Below are 20,896 nucleotides of genomic sequence, written 5' to 3'. Positions count from 1 at the left end.
GAAGGAGGGAGGTGACAGAGTTGTAGATTCTCCCCCCTCCCTTCTACATAGAATCTTATCAGCACCAACTATCATCTCCTAATTCAGTACTGTAACAATCTATCATTAATGAACACAGATTTTACCTGTGAATTGAGAAGTTTGAGAATGAATGATAAGTCCTGATGGAGGAAAAAGCAGATTTCTCTGATACGATATATTATAAAGCTTCATATTTTCATTTGTACTTACTGATTTGTGAAACAAAAATTAAAACAAAGGTTACTCTTTAAGTCATTTTGACCTTTAGAGTAATGCATGCGTTATGTTTTGTTGCGGTTCTATTTTTAAAGGAAGAAGTAGCGTTTTTCAAGCGTATATGCTGCGGAATTTCCGCAGCGTAAACTCTTGTGAAACGCTAGGTAATCCGCCCCCCATGGTCCCCAAGGGGATTCCGCAAGTTCTATGCCCATGCTGCGGATTTTTCCGCAGCCTTTATGCTGCGCTCAAAAGTCCGCAGCATGTCCATTAATTTTGCAGAAGCGCGGCGTAATCGCCGCCATTGACTTGCATTGAGACGCATATAATCAGTGTCAGTACATTTGTACTCACGGATTATATGCGTTTCAATGTGCGGATGGTACCCAGTTCTGGAGGAGAGGAGACTCTAATCCAGACCTGGGTACCATTGTACCTGTAAAAGAAAGAATAAAATAAAAAAAAAGATTATATTCACCTCCTCCTTTGTGCTTGCGTGCAGGACTGAAGGACCTTCGGTGACATCACAGTCATGTGACCGCAGGCCCTTCAGTGCAGTGTCCCGCGATCAGCTGGCAGCCAGGAACGAGCGCAGCTACACACCCCGGGCCATCGGAGGGTAAGTATAGTTATTGTTTTTTATTTTTAAACAATCTTTCGGTCACAGCATATAAATCCATGCCGTTTGCATGGATTTATATAGTGTGACCTAGTTGACAAGCACTTTCCAAGTGATGCTAAAATCGTCTGGAAAGCGCTTGTCATTCCGCATGCGGAAATGCATGTGAAGAACGCTTCACAAACGCTTCTACCTGGCGGGAAAAACGCATGTAAAATCCGCATGCGTTTTTCCGGCCAGGGAGAAGCGTAAAAAATATGCTTCATCTTCCGCAACGTGGGCACATAGCCTTATGCCACGATGCAGAAATGTTCCGGATTTTTCCTGAGCGTTTCTGCATCTCCCTGGCAGAAAAAAAACGCATTTGGATTGTACATGCGGATTGTACATGCGTTTTTCCTGCCAGGGACATGCGGATGTGAAGCCTTCTTCACATGCATTTCCGCATGAGGGTTGTCAAGCGCTTTCCAAGCGATTTTAGCATCATTTGGAAAGTGATTGTCAACTTGGTCACACTATATAAATCCATGCAATTGTCATGGATTTATATAGTGTGACCCGAGAGAATGTAAAAAAATAAAAAATAAATCTATACTTACCTTCCAATGGCCCCCGGAGTCTTGCTTCCCTCCGTCCTGGATGCCGGCACTGCACTGAAGGATCTGCCGACGTCAGCGTCGCGTGACCCGTCACATGACTATGACGTCAGCGCAGGTCCTTCAGTCCATTGCGATTTGCCGGCAAGGGAGGAGGAGTGCTCCGGGGGCCGTCAGAAGGTAAGTGTAACATTTACTTCTTATTTTATTCTTTTTTTTTTACAGTTTCTATGGTACCCGGGTCCGGAGGAGAGTCTCCTCTCCTCTAGACCTGGGTACCATCCGCACATTGGAATGCGTGGATTCCGCATCTACATATATGTGGCGCCCCTGAGGGTTCAGTCGCCACAGAGGTACTGCACCTCACCCAGAGGCACCTCCTTCTCTCAGGTAAGGATGGAGTACTGCCCCGGGACCCCAACACCTGCACTCAACACTACACTACTCCAGGCCGGCTGGAGGGGCATTATGCACTTCTTCTGCTGCCCTGTCCCTGGCTAGAGTGGGGGAACCAAAGTGAGGGGGAACCAGTAGTGGGTGTGGGTGGAGGACATAGAACAGGGGAGCACTTAGAGAATAAATATATAAGGGGAAGCCATCTTGGGTAGGAGTGGATTCAGAGAGAGAGAAGAGGAGAGGAGCAGTCGAGGACCAGAGTCTCTTCAGGAGCTCTGCTCCATAGTGGGGCCTAGTAAGAGAGGCCCAGGAGTGAGAGGGGAGTCAGGGAGGAAGGCTCCGGTAACAGAAGGGATCCCAGGGGGTATGGTGAGTGCAGGACGGCACCCGTACGCCCGAATCTTCCAAGCATCAGAGGGATCAGGCTGCAGGAAGGGAACTGGTCCCTGGACCAGCCGTGTTACTCCAGGTCTCGGCTGGAAAACCGGAGGCTTCTGCACTTCCATGGTGCAGTTGCCACAACCTCACCCAAGTGGCCATGAAGGGTACCATGTAGGTCCGGGAACTCCAGGTTGCCCAGAGGGATCTCAGAGTACCCTATCGGGACTTTGTGTGGGGAAGCGCAGGGCAGGAGGGAGAAGACCCAGAGCAGGAAGTCGGTTCAAGGAAGGAACATAAAGAAAGGGGGTCCCGTTAAGTGCTTCTGATATACTTGAGGGAGTGCTGAATAGTGTTGAGCCACCCCCGTAGTGTTCGAGTTCGGTTCGGTTCGTCGAACACCCGTGTGTTCGCCGAACTGTTCGTCGAACTGTTCGTCGAACACCTTCGAACACCGTTAAAACCAATGGCAGGCAAACAAAAACACATAGAAACACATAGAAAACACCTTCAAAGGTGTCCAAAAGCTGACAAACTGCTCAGAAGACATAACTAACACATGGAAAAGTGACAAGTACATATAGTCATGCGAAAATAAAAGAGGTGGAGGAGTAAAAGGAGGGGGAGACACAGATATAGGCATGTCATGCCCTTCTAAAATCCAAAAAGTGAGAAGCCGACACGGCCAGTCCGCTCCTGCCCGTGCCACCTCCGTGTCGCCGGGTTTGTGCCAGAGCCGCGGTGAACCCTGACGGCCAGCCCCCCTCTCCCAATACTGGTGCCTGTCCGCTGGTGGGTCGAGCGAGCCCCCTTGTGGTGGAGGCAGCTCTAAGCTTTTTAATTTAAATTGTCTCTCTAATTTGAATGAATACACTTTAAATCCATTTACAAGGATCTATTGGAGGGCAAGTCTCATGCCAGCAGCCGCGGTAATTCCAGCTCCAGTAGCGTCCACTAAAGCTGCTGCAGTTAAAAAGCTTTTATAAGGATCGAGCTCGGCTGTCCACCGCAAGGCATCCTACTGCCAGTCCCAGCCCCTATGCCTTGGGGTGCCTCCTGATGCTCTTCACTAAGTATCCCATGGTCCCGAAGCATTTCCTTTGAAAAAATTAAGTGTCTAAACTACAGGTGGTGCAGCTTGCTTAACAGCCGGGATAATCCGCTTACTAGCAGACACTGCTACTAGGCACAAAGTATTTCCTGGGCTAGATGCAGTTAAAAATTTGTAATTAGATACTCTCGTTGGATGCTGAGAAAGCATTCCATAGAGTCTCCTGGCACGCCATATATGATTCTCTTAAAAAGCTTGGGGTAGGGGTCTAGGGGACCCTTTTATAGCCAAAATCACGGCCCTGTATCGCAATACGTCACCTAGGCTGAAGATAAATGGAACTGTAGCACCCTGAGGGCTCGGTTGCTAAAGACGTATTGCACCTCACCCAGAGGTGTGATATCTCACTCTCAGGTAAGGATGGAGTGTGGATCAGGACCCGACACCTGCATGCATTACACCACATTGCCGTGGGGCAGGGCGACCAATATGCCCCTGAGATGGGCACGACAGTCCCTGTCCCTGGCTGGATTGGGGGGAGGGAACACTGAGGAAGGGGAACCCTGTAGTGCAGGAGCAGGGAGGAAGCAGTTCCTGGGTGCATTGAGAAGGGAGTATAAAAGGTGGGCACCATCTTAGTTCAGTGCAGAGAAGTCTGAGCAGAAGTGGCAGGGAGCAGGGGCTCTGCATGAGCTCTGCTCCGGAGGCGGGCCTAGTAACAGAGGCCCAGGCCTGGAAGAGGGAGAAGGAAGGAAGAGGAGCGGAGAAGGCTCCAGGAACGAGGAATGAAGGGATCCCAGGGGTGCGGACGGGCGAGTCGCCACCGCACGCCCGAATCCACCTGCGTGGAGGGGTCAGGCCAAAGGGGGAGACCGGTCCCCGAACTAGTGGAGGCAGGAAACGACCCTCAGCTAGAAACCGGAGGCTCTGACATTTTATGTGGCGCAGCCCCTCGCTACACCCGCTAGGAAGGCACCACATAGGGTCAGGGAAACTGGCGCCAAGTTTACCAAGAGGAGGCCCGAGGCAGCCGGACAGAAGTGTTGGTAAGAAAGGCCAGACAAAGGACACACAAAGGGGGTCCTGTGAAGTGCTCCAAAGTTATCTGGGAGTTGTCTGAGCCCCTCACCTGGTGAGCACAGTACGACGTGGGCAGCCGTTACCTGCAGACGTGGTCTGGATAATAAGAACTGTGAGTAAAGGCCCTGAACTGCATCACTGACTCCGTGTCGTTACTGCTGCTGCCCTGCACCATCACCCCCATCCTCCGCATACACTGCCCTGAGGCTATACTCCTCCCGTGGGGAGTTATGCTACGCTCTGCTGCACCCACAACACCAGCCTCAGTGGTCTGCCCTGTAGCGGCGGTTCACTCTGACCGCAATCCACGGGTGGCGTAGTCGGACATTTAAACATCAAAACCACATAAATAGTTCCGCCACTGGTTTGACCGCCCTGAGCCACGGAACTGGGTCGCCGCCACGAAGACTACAACCACCAGCATCCACCAAAAAGGGTCCGGCTCCGGGTGTCCCAAGGCCCAGGGGGTGCGTCAGAACATTTTCATCACCTTTCACAATCACCAATGGGACAAGGCAGTGATGTCCTCTGTCCCCTCTCTTATACATCCTAGTGACGGAGCACCTGCTCTCATCAATTCGCCATAACCCCAATATTAGGTGGATTGAGGTGGGAGGCACCGAGTACAAGTGCTCTCTATTTGCTGATGATGTCCTAGTATATATCACTCAATCACATATATCCATCCATGCTGTTATGGCTGAAATAGATCACTTTGTTACATGGTAAAATTTTAAAATCAATGCAGCGAAGTCTGAGGCCCTCGATGTCTCCCTCCCCAAATCCATATAGGATTCCATCCAGTCCAACTTTCCCTTTGCCTGGCCCTCACAGGGTATCAAATACTTAGGAATTCCTATTCATAGAGACCTCTCCCATCTATGTTATCTTAATTTTGGGCCCTTTATTGAACAACTCCATACAGACCACGGTTGGCAAGTTAGAACTGTAAGATTCACTACGTGAACCACTGGTGTTTTGTGGAAAAGCACATGTACACTGCGTTCCAAATTATTATACAAAAAGTGTTTAGGAGTGATAAGGGAAGAATTTGTTTGTTTGTCAGTTAAACTCATTGATGGTGATGTGTGTCAGGGCTCTTTATATCACTGTAAGCAATTGCAGACACCTGTGCTAATTAGTTTGGCAGGTGTGTCCAATGAAAGGCAAGACTACTTAAGAAGGCTCTCTCACATTATTAAGCAGCCTACATTTTCTGCCAAAATGGGAAAGAAAAAGGATGTGTCGGCTGCTGAGAAGCAACAAATTGTGGAGTGTTTAGGTCAAGGCATGACTACAATCAACATTGTGCGATGATCAGGATGAAGTGTCTTGGCAATCAAGAAGTATGTAGCTGATTCACAGTACACACGTGTGCGTGCTGATAAGGGCAAATTGAGGACTCTTTCCTACAGGCAATTACGTCAGGTTGAAAGAGCAGCGGCAAAAAAGCCTTGTCATAGCAGCAGACAAGTTTTTGAAGCTGCTTGTGCCTCCAACGTCCCCCGAACAACAAGATGCAGGGTCCTTCAGAGGTTTGCAGCTGTGCATGCGCCATCCTGTCGACCTCCTCTATCCACTTCACACAAGCAGAAACGGCTCCAGTGGGCCAAACATTACATGAAGACTGATTTCAAAACTGTTTTGCTCACGGATGAGTGCCGTGCAGCGCTCGATGGTCCAGATGGATGGAGTGGAGGATGGCTGGTTGATGGACACCCCACGCAAACACGGCTACAGCGCCAACAAGGAGGAGGTGGAGTAATGTTTTGGGCTGGAATCATGGGGAGAGAGATTGTCGGCCCCTTTAGGATCCCTGAAGGCGCTAAAGATGAACTCCATAATGTATGTGGATTTTCTCAAACAGCACTTCCTGCCATGGTTCAAGAAGAAGAACCGTGTATTTCACAGCAAGATCATTTTTCTGCATGATAATGCACCATCTCATGCTGCACATAAAACATCTGCATCTCTGGCTGATATGGGCATAAAAGGGGACAAACTTATGGTGTGACCCCCATGCTCCCCTGACCTCTACCCCATTCAGAACCTTTGGAGCATCATTAAAAGGAGTGTCTATGATGGCGGGAGGCAGTTCACATCTAAGCAACAGCTCTGGGAGGGTATTCTGTCCTCATGCAAAACAATTGAAGCAGAAACCATCCAAAACCTGACAAATTCAATGGACGAGAGAGTTCAGAAGCTCCTTTCGAACAAGGGGTCCTATGTGAAAATGTAACATCACCTAGAATAAAGTTTTGAGTTGAAAACTGTTTGATTTCAGTTTCTAACAACCTGCTAATGCTTATAATTTCAAAAATGACCATTTTTTTGGTCTTTATTAAAATGAAAAGGTTGATCGAAAAGTTTGGGGGATCTAAGAGTGTGGCAACCCAGTAGTCATGATTACTTCGAATTCTGACAATATGAGGGTCATGCTGCAGGTAGTGCAGCAAGAAGGCACTTATGTGCCTTGCGCATCTCGGAGCCCCAAAATTATTTTCCGGGCTAGATGCAGCTAAAAATTATTTTTAATTTTAAATCTGGTGAAGCTTTAGTATAGATGGCCTAATAGGATCAGTGCTGCACACTGCTACAAAGCCCAAATTATTTTTCAGTCAAGATACAGATAAACATGATTAGTAATTTGAAAGCTTAAAACGGTTGGTAGGGTGATTTTAACCAATCATCAAGCTTTTACTCTCCCCAGGATGACACAGGGGTAGAAAAGTCGTTTCGGATCCATGATTTGTTCATCTTTATGAACGTGAGTCTGTCTACATTATCAGTGGAGAGCCGCGTGCGCTTATCTGTCAGCACACCACCAGCAGCGCTGAACACACGTTCAGACAGAACGCTGGCTGCGGGGCATGACAAGATCTCCAAGGCGTAAGTGGCTAGCTCCGGCCATTTATCCAGATTGGAAGCCCAAAAAGAGCAAGGGTCCAGTGACACAGTCGTGGCTTCAATGTTTACTTGGAGATACTCCTGTACCATCGTCTCTAGGCGTTGACTATGTGTCAGACTTCTTGTCTCCTGTGGCCTTGCAAAGGATGGGCTAAAAAAGTGGTGAAATGATTCCGCAAAATTGATGTTACCAGCAGATACTGTGGTTCTGTCACGGTTTGAGTGCTGAACACTTGACGGTCCCACGGTTGGCAAGTTGGAACTGTGAGATTCACTACGTGCACCACTGGTATTTTGTGGGAAAGCACATGTAAGATTCTGCAACAGTCTCTGCTGATACTCCTGCATGCGTGCATCCCTTTCTATGGCAGGAATAATTTCTGCAAATTTACTTTTGTACCGGGGATCTAACAGTGTGGCAACCCAGTAGTCAGGATTATTTCTAATTCTCACAATTCGAGGGTCATGTTGCAGGTAGTGCAGCAAGAAGGCACTCATGTGTGTTGCGCATCCAGGAGCACCAAGTCCCTGTTGTGTTGGTGGCGAGGTAACAATCATGCTTCCTTCCTCTGTCCTCTCCCCCCAACCTCGCACAACAGAAATGTGATCAAGGTCTCCCTCATCTGATGAGTCTTCCATCAGTTCGTCCTCCACTTCTTCCTGGGCTCCTGCACCTTCCTCACTAGTTTGGCTGCTACCATGCGCCCTGGTAAAACCATCTCCCCCACCCTCACATGCCTGCCGCCTTGGTGCTGCCGACCGTCTGGACCTTGCAGATGTTAGCCCTTCCGCATACAACTCCTCCTCCTCTACTTCCTCCACCTCCTCTTGTGCCACCACCTGACTCCGAATTCTGTTTAACATGTGCTCCAGCATGTAAATCACCGGAATAGTCATGCTGATAATGGCATCGTCAGCACTAAACATCTTCGTCGCCATTTCAAAACTGTGCAGAAGGGTGCATAGGTCCCTGATCTGAGACCACTCCTCCAGCGTGATTTGCCCCACCTCTGAATCTCGTTGGCCCAGGCTATACGTCAGAACCTATTGCACCAGGGCTTGTCGGTGCTGCCACAGTCGCTGCAACATGTGTAGAGTTGAATTCCACCGGGTAGGTACATCGCATTTTAGCCGGTGAAGTGGCAGGCCCAATGACTTCTGTAGAGATGTAAGTCGCTGAGCTGCGGGATGCGAACGGCGGAAGTGAGCACACAGCGACCGTGCCCTCTGCAGAAGGCCATCTAGTCTGGGATAGTGGGCTAAAAATTGCTGGACAACCAGGTTCAACACGTGAGCCATACAAGGCACGTGTGTGACATTGCCCCGGCGAAGGGCCGCACCCAGGTTTGCAGCATTGTCGCACACGGCCTTCCCTGGTTTCAGGTCCAGTGGAGACAACCATTCATGAAATTGGTTCTCCAGAGCTGACCACAACTCCTCAGCTGTGTGACTCACATTTCCCAGACATTTCAATGTAAAAACCGCCTGATGACGTTGAGCCCTACTGCCAGCATAGTAAGGAGGTGTGCAGGATCCCTTCTGCGCAGTTAGAAAGCTTGTGGCATGACCAGACAGGCTTTGGGTGCAGGTGGAAGACCGAGAGGAGGTTGAGGAGGCAGAAGCAGTGGTGGAAAAATGACATAAAGAGGATTGACGCACAACTCGTGGGGACGGCAAGACTTGGACAGCAGCCCCTTGTCCTGCTGTCACCATAGTTACCCAGTGCCCAGTCAGCGACATGTAACGCCCCTGTCCATGCCTACTCGTCCAAGTGTCTGTGGTGAAATGCACCCTGTCACACACAGAGTTTCTCAAAGAAGCGGTGATGTTGTGTGCGACATGCTGGTGGAGCGCAGGCACACCTTTCTTTGAGAAGTAGTGCCGACTGGGCATCTGGTACTGGGGCACTGCGACGGACATAAGGTCTCGAAAATCCTCTGTGTCCACCAGGCGGAAAGGCAGCATTTCTGTAGCCAAGAGCTTGCAGATGGTGAAATTCAACCTCTTAGCTTTCTCATGGCTAGGAGGAAATGGTCTTTTACTTGTCCACATCTGAGGGACCGAGGGCTGGCTATTGTGCTTAGACGGGGTTGATAAGGGTGTCCCCGGCAAACTGCCGGTCTGTGAGGAAGATGCAGGCGGACATGTTAGGTTGCCTTGATCCAAAGGTGGTGCTATCGATGTCGGACAGCGCTCAAGACCAGCTGGTGTTACCACCTCCAAAGAAAATGATGACCTGCCAATCACGCTGGCTGTTGCGGGTAAAGAGGTGGCAGGTCTGCGCCCCAAAACAGGTGTGACTGTTGTCCCCCCAGTCACAGAGGATGAAGAGGCCGCGGATGCACAAGATATGGCAGACGGTGGTTGGCCCGGCCGGCTAGACCGCATTGTAGCACACTGAGCTTCCCACTGCAACTTACAGTACAGACCAAAAGTTTGGACACACCTTCTCATTTAAAGATTTTTCTGTATTTTCATGACTTTGAAAATTGTACATTCACACTGAAGGCATCAAAACTATGAATTAACACATGTGGAATTATATAATTAACAAAAAAGTGTGAAACAACTGAAAATATGTCTTATATTCTAGGTTCTTCAAAGTAGCCACCTTTTGCTATGATGACTGCTTTGCACACTCTTGGCATTCTCTTGATGAGCTTCAAGAGGTAGTCACCAGAAATGGTCTTCCAACAATCTTGAAGGAGTTCCCAGAGATGCTTAGCACTTCTTGGCCCTTTTGCCTTCACTCTGCGGTCCAGCTCACCCCAAACCATCTCGATTGGGTTCAGGTCTGGTGACTGTGGAGGCCAGGTCATCTGGCGTAGCACCCCATCACTCTCCATCTTGGTCAAATAGCCCTTACACAGCCTGGAGGTGTGTTTGGGGTCATTGTCCTGTTGAAAAATAAATGATGGTCCAACTAAACGCAAACCGGAAGGAATAGCATGCCGCTGCAAGATGCTGTGGTAGCCATGCTGGTTCAGTATGCCTTCAATTTTGAATAAATCCCCAACAGTGTCACCAGCAAAGCACCCCCACACCATCACACCTCCTCCTCCATGCTTCACGGTGGGAACCAGGCATGTTGAGTCCATCCGTTCACCTTTTCTGCGTAGCACAAAGACACGGTGGTTGGAACCAAAGATCTCAAATTTGGACTCATCAGACCAAAGCACAGATTTCCACTGGTCTAATGTCCACTCCTTGTGTTCTTTAGCCCAAACGAGTCTCTTTTGCTTGTTGCCTGTCCTTAGCAGTGGTTTCCTAGCAGCTATTTTACCATGAAGGCCTGCTGCACAAAGTCTCCTCTTAACAGTTGTTGTAGAGATGTGTCTGCTGCTAGAACTCTGTGTGGCATTGACCTGGTCTCTAATCTGAGCTGCTGTTAACCTGCGATTTCTGAGGCTGGTGACTCGGATAAACTTATTCTCAGAAGCAGAGGTGACTCTTGGTCTTCCTTTCCTGGTGCGATCCTCATGTGAGCCAGTTTCTTTGTAGCGCTTGATGGTTTTTGCAACTGCACTTGGGGACACTTTCAAAGTTTGCCCAATTTTTTGGACTGACTGACCTTCATTTCTTAAAGTAATGATGGCCACTCGTTTTTCTTTACTTAGCTGCTTTTTTCTTGCCATAATACAAATTCTATCAGTCTATTCAGTAAGACTATCAGCTGTGTATCCACCTGACTTCTGCACAACACAACTGATGGTCCCAACACCATTTATAAGGCAAAAAATACCACTTATTAAACCTGAAAGGGCACACCTGTGAAGTGAAAACCATTTCCGGTGACTACTTCTTGAAGCTCATCAAGAGAATGCCAAGAGTGTGCAAAGCAGTCATCAAAGCAAAAGGTGGCTACTTTGAAGAACCTAGAATATAAGACATATTTTCAGCTGTTTCACACTTTTTTGTTAAGTATATAATTCCACATGTGTAAATTCATAGTTTTGATGACTTCAGTGTGAATGTACAATTTTCAAAGTCATGTAAAAACAGAAAAATCTTTAAATGAGAAGGTGTGTCCAAACTTTTGGTCTGTACTGTATGCTTCATGTCCATGTGCCGGTTCATGCATGAAGTACTCAAACTATGTATTTTTTGGCCTCTACTTAGCTTTTGCTGACAAATGTTACAGATAACACGAGTTGGGTCATCTTTATCGATCTGAAAAAATGCCCAGGCTATGCAAGGCTTAGCACCCATGCGACCTGAAGAGCCACCACGACTTGTGGTGAGAGGCAGAGTTGTGTTTGAGGATGCAGTTGTTGACGTGCTTCCAGTACTACGTCTCTGTCCAGGAAGGCGCAACCTGACCTCGTCGTCACTAGCATCTTCCTCCACCTCCTCTGCTGACCTCATCTCTTGGCTGACTGTGGGTTGACAGTAAGTGGGATCTCCGACCTCATCATCATCACCCTGTGCGTTATCACACCCGTCGTCCTCAGAGCCAACCTGTTCCTGCCCTGACAAAAAACTAAAGTTGTCGCTCCAATCAGGTATTTGAGTCTTATCATCGTCTTCCTCATTGTCTCCACCAACAGGAGTTACAGTTTGGGAATGAGGGTCTACATTATGGTCAGAACCTTCTGCGTCTGGTCCTGGATCCGACTCATAAAGATTCTGGGCATCAGTGGAGATCATTTCCTCGTCTGGATTCACAGAAGCGCTGGAGTCGACCTCTGATTCCCAGGCTATAGTATGAGTAAACAGCTCTGCAGACTCAACCATCTGTTCTACCTCATACTCAGACGGGCAGCTGGAGATTTGGGAGCTGTGAGGAAGCAAGTGCGATTTGGGTGACACCTTTGAGGACTGGAGTATTTGTGATGTTGAAATTGATGTGGAGGAGAGCCCACTTAAAGGAGCACTTGATATCCGTTGAAGCACCTGCTGTTTTTGTGCCTCATCTGGAATTTGTAGCGATTGGCGTGGCCGTAAGAAAGGGATCTTATCACATTGTCCGCTAAAAGAAGTAGACATTTTAGTTTGGCTGGAAGATGGTCTTTCTTCTGCACCTACCCCACGGACACAACCTTTTTTCCCCTTCCCAACACGCCTATTCCCCTTTCCACCAGCAGCAGGCCTTTTTCCACTCATTTTGGTGGTTAACTAATTCACAACTCTGGAGTTGTTTGCACAAAAAAACAATGGATGGTAACCGAGCAGAGCTGAGTGGCCAAACTGTGGTATTAGGCCAAAACTATTGGCTGGGTTAGATGCAGAAAAAAATTATTTTTAATTTGCAACCTGCTGGAGGTCAGTATAGAAGGACTAATAGAACAAGTCCCACACACTGCTAGAAGCCCAAATATTTTTTCAGAGCTAAATGAAGAAAAAAATTATTTTTAATTTGCAACCTGATGGAGGTCAGTATAGATGGACTAATAGACCAAGTCCCACACACCGCTAGAAGCCCAAATATTTTTTCAGAGATAAATGAAGAAAAAAATTATTTTTAATTTGCAACCTGATGGAGGTCAGTATAGATGGACTAATAGACCAAGTCCCACACACCGCTAGAAGCCCAAATATTTTTTCAGAGCTAGATGCAGAAAAAAATTATTTTTAATTTGCAACCTGATGGAGGTCAGTATAGATGGACTAATAGACCAAGTCCCACACACTGCTAGAAGCCCAAATATTTTTTCAGAGCTAGATGCAGAAAAAAATTATTTTTAATTTGCAACCTGATGGAGGTCAGTATAGATGGACTAATAGACCAAGTCCCACACACCGCTAGAAGCCCAAATATTTTTTCAGAGCTAGATGCAGAAAAAAATTATTTTTAATTTGCAACCTGATGTAGGTCAGTATAGATGGACTAATAGACCAAGTCCCACACACCGCTAGAAGCCCAAATATTTTTTCAGAGCTAGATGCAGAAAAAAATTATTTTTAATTTGCAACCTGATGGAGGTCAGTATAGATGGACTAATAGACCAAGTCCCACACACCGCTAGAAGCCCAAATATTTTTTCAGAGCTAGATGCAGAAAAAAATTATTTTTAATTTGCAACCTGATGGAGGTCAGTATAGATGGACTAATAGACCAAGTCCCACACACCGCTAGAAGCCCAAATATTTTTTCAGAGCTAGATGCAGAAAAAAATTATATTCAGTTTGCAACCTGATGGAGGTCAGTATAGATGGACTAATAGAATGATGCTATGCCCAAAAGATTTTACTTCACTAGGTGCAGTAAAAAAATTGGTATTCTATACACAGGTGTTATATCTTGCAACACAGATAGGCTACTCCACTGACTAACACACTCTGCAATAGGCCAAAAAGGATTAGCTTTGCTAGATTCAGCCAAATGCTGTGAAAAAAACTTGCACAGCACTGGCACAGACCTGCCTGGCAAAAACTGATAGGAACTGATGTAACCTAGTCCTGAAAAGGACTCCAATTACAATTAGTCTTTACTCCCACAACCTATCTATTTAAGAGCACAGACTTCCCTGATAAAAGTCGTAGGAAATGCTGTAACCTAGTCCTTAAAAGGACTGCAATCACAACTATTCCCTACTCCCAAGCTATCTGTAGATTTCAGAGAAAATTGGCTTGAAATTAACAAGGTATAGCACACACAGCAACAGCGGTGCCGTCTAACACGCAGCTGCAGCAGTGAGAAAATGGTGGCAACGGGGAAAATGGCTTGGTCTTATAGGGCAAGGACATGTGACATACACTGCCAATCACACATGCCCTTGCTTGTGTGAAAAAAAGCACTTCGCTCCGTGTGTGCGCTGCTGATAGGCTGACAGATTGCACCTCCCCACTGCAAATGCGGGAAAGAGAAAAAAAAATGGAGATCTTCATTGTTCCTGCAGAGATCCATCCCCTGCCCCTCCCCCCGCCCCGCTGTACACTCAAACTGCGTATTAACATTAATTTTCATCATTACTGAGAAAAAATCCAGTTATGATTTAGGTGCACGAACAGTTATCGAACATAACCTCGAACAGCCGAATTTTTCTCAAATTGTTCGTGTTCGCCGACCGGCTCGAACACCGCCCAAAACAGCTCGAATTTGAGATTGGCGAACAGTTCGAGTAGAACAACGCTCATCTCTAGTGCTGAACCCCTGCCTGGCAATTGCAGTGCGACTCGGGAGGCTGACACATGGACAATGTACCCGAGGAACCTAAAGAACTGTGAGTAAACTCGAATGACTGCACTCCACTGTCTCTGTCAGTTATTTTCACCACGCTACCGCGTCTGCACTACAACGCCCAGCATTACCATCTGCATCCCTTCCATCAACTGTGCCCCCGGGGCCCGCTCCACCTGTGGGGAGCAGAAACATCCCAGCTGCCATCCCATCACCCCCGGATGTCTGCAGCAGCGCCGGTACTCATTACCGGGAACCACAGGTGGCGTCATGAGACAAAGACTGTTAACAAAACCCCTTTTAAAGAGTGACCCCAGGGTACAGGCCCGGGAGCCGACTGCCATGACATCCCACAGAAGGTCAAGGCCCGGGTACCGAGTTTCCCCCATATCCCCCTGGGCGAGTCATATACAGTGATGCGTAATCCATGCGTTCTAATGCAAGTCAATGGCGGCGAAAACGCAGCACTTCCGCAAAATAATTGGTAGTGCTGCGTTTTTTTCCGCAATGATAATCCGCAACGGAAATTTCCGCAGCATGTGCACAGCACATGCGGATTATCATTGGGGAACATGGCAGGCCTTCTACCATGCGTTTTTAAGCGTTTCTGCAGCGTTTTTGCCACCTCATTATGTTGATTCAATTCAGTCCAAACTTTATCAGGAATTTATCTTTATTCTGGTAGATAAAACTGTAAGCTACTTACACCCTCCCACATGTTTAAAGACTACGAGTGCATGATGGGAAGTAGAGGAAAAAGTTGAGTATAGATGTCCCTCTTATAATAGACATCACAGCAGTTGCATGTTTTGCCTCTTGGTACACAACTAGCAATATACATTACAATAACATTAAAGAAAATATAAGCATCATGAAAAACCCACATACTCTGGGATTCATCAGAACTATTTGAGAGTTTTTTTTCACCATTTTTTTTCTTTGGATAATTATTTTTCCACATGCTCCAACAGTTCGAAAGAGGTTTCATCATAGAAAATAACTTTACTGCAGTCTAATCCCTGTTCTTCCTGCATAGTTCTTTTCTTTGATGAAGCCCTCTTGAGACTGTTTGGGACATCTACAAGAATGGTGGGAGCTACTTTGAGCCCTGTGTCATGCCAACAGTAAAGCATCCTGAGACCTTTCATATGTGTGGTTGCTTTTCATCCAAGGCAGTCGGTTTACTCAATATTTAGCCTAAGAACAGTGTAATGAATATAGAATGGTATCTTATCATTGTCCAAGAGCAACTTCTCCAAATGATTCATAAACAATTTGGATATTAACAATCATTTTCCAGGATGATGTAGCACCATGTCACAAAGGAAAAGTAATAATTATGTAGCTTGGTGAAAAAAGCATTGAAATTTTGGGTCAATGGTTAGGAAACCTCCCAGATCTCAATCCCATTGAGAATCTGTGGTCAATCTTCAAAAAGCGGGTGGACAAACAAAAACGCAGAAATTGTGATGAACTCCAAGCAATGGTTAGAAAATAATGGATTGTGATCAGTCAGAATTTGGCCCAGAAACTGAAACCCAGCATGCCAGGGCGAATTGCAGATGTTTTGAAAAACAAGGGTTGTGGAAATCTTAAGTATTTGCAACAGAGTAGAAATTTTTGCATCTCTTGGCAGAAAAAACACTGTGTAAGATAAGTGCATTTTTGTCACGGTTTTTACATGCATTTTTTTTGCAGATTTTTCCCCACTCATTAGTACAGGTGATATCTGCAGAAAAAAGCTTGAAAATATTGACATGCTGAGGATTTAAATCTGCACCAAATCTGCAAGTCACAAATAAGCAACATGTGCATGAGGCTTCAGGAATCTCATTCACTTTGCTGGTACTAGCAAATCTTTCAGGTTTTGTGACAAAACTGCTCAGAAAAAAAATGACAAAACACATGTACACAGACCCTAAGGGTCAGCATTGAAAAATATTGAGACTTTGCATAACCTTGATGTATTTGTCAATTTTTATTTAAAACTTATGAAGTGTTTAGACTGTACTTCAATAACCATAGAAACATGTGACTAAGGCTACGTTTTCGCTATGAGCTTTTGGTGAGTTTTTGATGGTGCAGATTTTCTGAATCATTTCTTCACCCATAAAGTAAAATAGGTTACTTATTTTTTTCAAAAATACACAGTGTAAAAACCCACAAAAAGTTCACTGTGGGAACGTAGCTTCAAAAACTAAGAACACAAAAGCAGCAAACTACGTGAAAACCAAAATTTTTGTCACTCTCAAAACTTTTGGCCACAACAGAACCTCTGTGATAGACTACCATACTCTGGAACACTTCAACGGATTCCCCTGATTCTGAGATTGTTTTTTCGTGACATATTGTACTTCATGATAGTGGTAAAATTTTTTCGATATCACTTGCGTTTATTTGTGAAAAAATCAGAAATTTGGTGAAAATTTTGAAAATTTTGCAATTTTCAAACTTTGAATTTTCATGCCCTTAAATCAGAGGGATATGTCACACAAAATAATTAATAAATAACATTTCCACATGTCTACTTTACATCAACACAATTTTGGAACCAAAATTTTTTTTTGTTAGGAAGTTCTAAGGGTTAAAAGTTGACCAGCGATTTCTCATTTTTCCAACAAAATTTGCAAAAACATTTTTTTAGGGACCATATCTTATTTGAAGTGACTTTGAGGGGCCTTTATGACAGAAAATATGCAAAAGTGACACCATTCTAAAAACTGCACCCCTCAAGGTGCTCAAAACCACATTCAAGAAGTTTATTAACCCTTCAGGTGCTTCACAGGAATTTTTGGAATGTGGAAGAAAACAATGAACATTTAACTTTTTTTCACAAAAATGTTACTTTAGACCCAATTTTTTTATTGTGAGGGAAAACCACTGTTTGGGCGCACTGCAGTGTTCGGAAGGGAAGGAGCACCATTTGACTTTTTGAATGTAAAATTTATCTAGATGTGTGGTGAGCACCTTGAACCCCCAGGTGCGTAACAGAAGTTTATAATATTGAGCTGTAAAAATAAAATTTTCACATTTTTCCCACAAAAATGTTTTTCATCCCTTAATTTTGCATTATCATAAGGGTAACAGGAGAAATTGCACCATGAAATTTGTTGTGCAATTTCTTCTGAGTAAGCTGATACCCAATATGTGGAGGAAAACCACTGTTTGGGCGCACTGCAGGGTTCGGAAGGGAAGGAGCACCATTTGACTTTTTGAATGTAAAATTTGTTTGAATAATTAGCTGACGCCATGTCGCATTTGGGGAGCCCCTGATGTGCCTAAACAGTGGAAACCACCCACAAGTGACACCATTTTGGAAACTAGACCCCTTAGGGAACTTATCTAGATGTGTGGTGAGCACCTTGCACCCCCAGGTGCTTCACAGAAGTTTATAATATTGAGCCGTAAAAATAAAATTTTCACATTTTTCCCACAAAAAATGTTTTTCATCCCCTAATTTTGCATTATCATAAGGGTAACAGGAGAAATTGCACCATGAAATTTGTTGTGCAATTTCTCACTACAGGGAATCTTCCATCATGGGTTCCGTCTGAATCACGTATTTCAGAGATTTACACGGAAACTCTGGTGTAAGTGCTCAGCGCAGAGCCATACTGCGATCTTTGGGAGACATAATAAACAAATCAGTATTTTATGATTGACAGTTGTCACACACTAAAAGATGCTTTTTTTTCCAAAATCAATTTTTTGCATAGCCATATTTGGAGAGGTATAATTTTTCCATATTTCGGCCAACAGAGTCATGCGCGGGCTTGTTCTTTGCGGGACGAGTTGACGTTTTTATTGGTACCATTTTTGGGTATGTGACATTTTTTGATCGCTTTCTATTCCGTTTTTTGGGAGGTAAAATGAACAAAAAACAACAATTCAGAAATAGTTTTTTGAGTTTTTTTTAATGCCATTCTGTGTGTGGTAAAAGTGATAAGGCAGCGTTATTCTTCGGGTCAGTACGTTTACAGCGATACTACACTTACCGTATATTTTTTTTTTATGTTTTGCCGCTTTTACACAAAACTATTTTATAGAAAAATATTTTTTACATCGCTTTATTCTGAGAGCTATAACTTTTTTATTTTTCGGCTGATGGAGCTGTATGGAGGCTTTTTTTTTGCGGAACAAGATGACGTTTTCAGCAGTACCATTTTTATTTCCATTTTGCTTTTTGATCGCATTTTATTCCACTTTTTGTTTGGCGATATGATGAAAAAGCATAGTTTTTTGCTCCGCTTTTTTTTTTACGGTGTGCACAGAAGGAGTTAATTAGTGTGACAGTTTTATAGATTGGGTGTTTTCGGACGCGGCGATACCAAATATGTGTACTTTTTTTGTTTTTGCATAAATATACGGATTTATTGGTTTAATATTTTATTTATTTATTTTTATTTATTTTGTTATTTTTTTTAACAGTTTGAAAACATTTTTTAGACTTTTTTTACATTTTTACTTAGTCCCTGTAAGGGACATTAATTTTTATTTTTCTAATCACTGTTCTCATGCAATGCAATAGACATGTATTGCATTGCATGAGAGCTCTGCTGACAGTTTTACATTTACTTGATTGAATAAAAAGACATTTCACAGCTACAAGACCTCTAATATGAGGCATACAGGTAGGTATAGATTTACATTTCTATCACCTGTATGCACATATTAGAGGTCAGATAAGTGCCAGGGGGGGACAGATTCCCTTTAAAGGTAGACTCTCTTTCTAGTTGGCAAAAAATATTCCTGACATTGAAAAATCAGAATTCCATTTGTATAACCGGTGTCCTAATGACTTATATGTTACAGTCACATTTCAGCTTGTACAGTCTGTTTGTCTGTTCCATTTAGAGAAACAGACAAATGTAATTCATGTTTAAAATGGATCCGTTTCATAACTGATGCCAATGGATGCAGAGGAACTCAATTAATTTTACAGGGATCAACTAGGCAAGGTTTTGTGTCAGTTTTTAGGACAGAAGAAAAAAACTTTTATTTTTGTCGTAAAATCCGACACGTCAGGCTCTATAATAAGTATTTGAGGCCCTCTGCTTCCATTTTGCACATGAAGTCCATTAGTCTGTTTCTCTAAACTGAGCAGACAAATGGAATGTGCAACTGCAAATGTGAAATTAGCCTTAGCTAATTATTACAGCGTGATAACGAATTTCACGTCTCACAATTACTGGTGGATTGATTGTGGTTGTAAAGGTTCTGCTTTTTATTGAGAAACATTGGGTTGATATGCTAGAAGCATGGGGTCCATGCAATGTAATTTTCCTTCACAGAGACTCTATTCTCTCATGGTCCACCCAAGATGTACAGTAATTCAGTTAATTACTTGGTCGCCACTTGTTATACAGGTAGGTTTTTTATAGATTTTACAAAACATCTCTTTATAGACAATCTTTCTCGTTTACTGACAAGCTAGGACTGCTAAACCCGATAAGTGCATAAAGAATAAAGTACAACATGAGCCCCATCTTCTGTCTTCCTTTTACTGCTTTTATTTAATATCTGTATGTCTCCTAATATTAGTATTCTTTGTTATTTTCTTCTACCAGGTCATGAAGTACAAAAATCTTAGTATTATCTGTCACCACTGATTCATCACCAGCTTAAAATGCTCTTTCTGGAACTCATTTTCCAAGTACAATAAACACATCTTACCTCTTCATTTCTTTTCAAGTTTCTGAACCTGTTGCGGTTCTCATTGTACCATGAATCATTGTCACTGCTGTTCCTGCCTCTCGGCTTTACTGTAGTGTGAACTTTTCTCTCAGTTAGGACTAGATATACTCATTGCTGTCAATTTGTTATTTTTTAAGTATTTTCTCTGTGTCAGTTAATCCACCTACAAAGCCACTGATAGTGCTCTTACCACCTTGTTGGCATTTTTTTCACTTTCTATTGTAACATCTCATATCATCGACTAGTGGTGTAACTAATGTCCTAAAGATCTCTTCTGGAATGTTTCAAATAATAAAAGTTTTGGCTGTTGTCAATGGCCCATGCAAAAGTTCAAGTTACCTGATGAAGGTTACAAATAAACTGTATTGCTCATGGGGGTGTCATTTGGGAGGTGGCTATGTGAGATGTGTGTCAATCCATTTGGTTGACATAGTTGTTTATACCTGTATTCATACCAGTGTACACTGCACTTGCTGTAAATAGATTTTGCCTCTTTACAATAATGATATTATCTGGCCACAAGATGTTGCTGTTTCCTAAGTATGGTTGAAACACTGTGTAATGCATATAAAGTGTCAACATAGGTGTTACAGTCTGACTCATGAGACACAGGAAGAGAAAGTGTGGCCATCTTGTGTTCAGTCCAGAGATGGCCTAGACAGTGAAAGGACCTGCTGGGAAGAGATCCAGCAGCATCTGTGCCTGGGAGCATCCCACAGCAGAGAAGCGGCAGATTGGAGCTGAACTTGCTCGTGACCAGAACCTGTCCAGATTTGAGGAGATTTCTGTCAGGAATGCTGTTCAAAGATGATAAAGGC

This window comes from Phyllobates terribilis, unplaced genomic scaffold (genome assembly GCF_046119375.1).
Source record: "Phyllobates terribilis strain yellow unplaced genomic scaffold, ASM4611937v1 Scaffold_4__5_contigs__length_816908805, whole genome shotgun sequence".
Taxonomy (NCBI): Eukaryota; Metazoa; Chordata; class Amphibia; order Anura; family Dendrobatidae; genus Phyllobates; species Phyllobates terribilis.
The sequence above is the reverse complement of the archived record's forward strand: the minus strand, read 5'-3'. Positions refer to the sequence as shown.